We start from the raw sequence: 3,079 nt of genomic DNA, 5'->3' as shown, positions 1-3,079 counted from the left end.
CTAATGACCAATGCTACAGTGATTATTATTGTTATTATGGACTCTATTTTATTCTCATTTAATTAGTAATTATTTTAAATTACATGGCTGAAGAGCTGCTACAATGGGTGTTTCCTGGCAGCCAAGAGCTAATTCTCCATCAATGCAGAAATATGGGCTATTTTGAGTTCAGCCCCTGGAAGCTGTAGTGATGAACGCCTCTCAGTGCCATATGGCATAGTCTAAACCTAGTGCCTCTTACAACAATAGTTTCTATTACCGTTAAGGAGAAATATGTAAAAACTGTTTTCTCTCCAAACAGAGCTCCATGCTGGCAAGCCCTTGAGTATCTGAGAGAAGGAAACCAAACAATCCTGTCACACGTATCAGTGCTAGCTCCTTTTGGGGGTTGCCTCAGGGGCCAGGTTTACAGCTAACATTCAGTGGGCTATAAAATGCACACATCTTCTGTTGCAGGTGACGGCCTCACGGATCCAGTGACAAACCAGCGGTGAAATTCGAAACCCGCAAGGATAAACAGTTAGGGGGTGCACATGAAACAGCCTGGGTAGCATTGTTTGCATTCCAAACATTTATTCTATAAATAAATATGCTCTCTTCAAATCACCGAACACAGAGGGGAACATAAGATAAACCTGGACCATCTCTTTGTGTCAGAAAGCGAGAACATGCCCAAACAATGAAGAAGAAATGTCAACGGGACACAAGAACCAATTTGAAGTGGCTTCCACTGACTAAATCTGAGAAATATTGAGCATTAAAATAAATAATGGGGGCGCCTGGGTGGCTCAGTCGGCTGAGTGTCCGACTCCGGCTCAGGTCATGATCTCATGGGTCGTGAGTTCGAGCCCCGCATCGGACTCTGAGCTGACAAGCTCAGAGCCTGGAGCCTGCTTTGGATTCTGTGTCTCCCTCTGTCTCTGTCCCTCCCCCACTCACGCTCTGTCTCTGTATCTCTCAAAAATAAAATAAAACATTTAAAAAAATTAAAAAAAAAATTCTTTTACTCTCTTCCTAGGCCCCCTGCCCTGGTCCCATGCTCTCACTCTGTCTTTCTAAATAAATAAATAAATAAATAAATAAATAAATAAAATTTAAAAATAAATAAATAAGTCATGATCGTAACAGCTTATAACCCATTGGGTATAGTAGTACCCATGAATCTATACTGATAGAAATTGATGAATAAATGAGAAGAGAAAGCTCTTTATAGCAGAGAGATAATGAATAAATGCAGAAGAAATGATGATGGCATTAGAAAAATCACTGTTTGGTACCATCACAGGAATAACTTATTCATCAAGAAACATCCCCATGGATGCTAAAATCCAGTGGGTGAGAGGCTGGTGGGAAAAGGGAGATTTAGGTCGTTTCAAAGTATCTCCTCACAAGGTACTTATTAATCACAGAAAGACTTTACAATAGAGACACCCGGCAGGCCCCAGCATTATAAGTGATCCAAGCTAAAAATACCAGTAGCCAAACAGACATCATGTGCCACGCCCTGGGGTGTGATGAGATAAAACTCAGCATCTGTGACATTCCAGCCAAAACCATAACCTGAGTCTAACCAGCTTGAGGGGGATTCTACAATTTGGCCTACAATCTTCAACCCTGTGCATGTCACAAAACACAGAATTACCAGATGATCCAGCAATTCAACCTCTGTATAAATAAGAGAAGTGAAAGCAGGGACTCAAACAGATATTTGTACGCTTGTGTTCCCAGCGGCAATACTCACAATCACCGAAGGAAACAACTCAAGCGTCCATTGATGGGTGAAGGGATAAACAAAATGTGATATATACACGTAATGGGATATTACTCAGCCTTCAAAAGGAAGGAAATTCTGACACATACTATAGCATAGATGAACTTTGAAGACTTGATGCTAAATTACATGAGCCGATCACAAAAAGACAACCGTTGTTTGATTCTACCTACATGAAGTTAGAGTGATCCAATTCATAAGAAGCAGAATGGTGGTTTCCAGTGACTGGGAGGAAGGAGAACTGGGGAGTTTATGTTTAATGGGTACAGAGTTTCGGGTGGGGGAGATGAAAAGTTCTGGAAATGGGTGGTGATGATAGCTGTACAATGTAAACGGTCCTAACGCCACAGAAGCACACACTAAAAAAAAGATTAAAACGGGAAGTTTTCTGTTGTATCTACTTTACCACAATTAAAAAAAAAAAAAAAAAAGAATTCAAACTCTGAGTCAAAGCTAGGTTCCAGGGGCAGGAGGAAATTTTTGAAGGTGATGGATAAGTTTATGGCACTGATAGTAATAATAGTTTCCCAGGTGTATACATATCTCCAAACTCATCAAGTTGTATCCATTAAATATCCGTAGCTTTTTGTATGTCAATCATACTTCAATAAATCAGTTAAAAAAAAAAAAACTGTGTTCAAATTCTGACTCTGCCACTTACTGTGTGATTCTAGGCAAATTATTTAGTGTCTCTGAACCTCAGCGTTCTCGTTTATAAAATGGAGATAAGATAGGATTGGTATGAGGCACAGGCTAATACATTCAGCACAGTGCCTGGCACACAGCAGGCATTTGATAATATTAGTAAGACTATAACCGCCCAGAGATATGAAATAACCTGCCACAAGTGTTCAAGAGAACTAAAGCCAGTTTGGTATGGTTAAAGGATGTAGTGACAAGGGAAGATGCTAGAACGAAAAGCAGGTCTTTCTGTGCCCAGGTGAAGAATTTAACCTTTGTTCTAAAGCTTGTGAGGGGTCACTGAGGGGTTGTAAACAGTGCAGGAAAACATTAGAGAAGAAAGCAGAGAGGGGCGGGGTAAGTATTAAGCTCAGTTTTAGGGACACAAACATCTGATTATTTCACTCAGTCATGGGCTTTCTCTTCCCCATTAACACTGGTAATTACTACCATTGACTTAAGGGAAAACAAACCATTAAGGACATGCCACATTTAACACCCTCATTTGCACTCCACACCCTCTCAGAACAGGGAACTCAGATATAAAGAGGTAACTAGGGGCTCCCGGGTGGCTCAGTCCGTTAAGCGTCCAACTTCAGCTCAGGTCATGATCTCACAGTTTGTGAG

Source organism: Panthera pardus, unplaced genomic scaffold, assembly GCF_024362965.1.
Source record: "Panthera pardus isolate Hobbes unplaced genomic scaffold, ASM2436296v1 HiC_scaffold_2, whole genome shotgun sequence".
Lineage (NCBI taxonomy): Eukaryota > Metazoa > Chordata > Mammalia > Carnivora > Felidae > Panthera > Panthera pardus.
Note: the sequence above shows the minus strand (reverse complement) of the source record.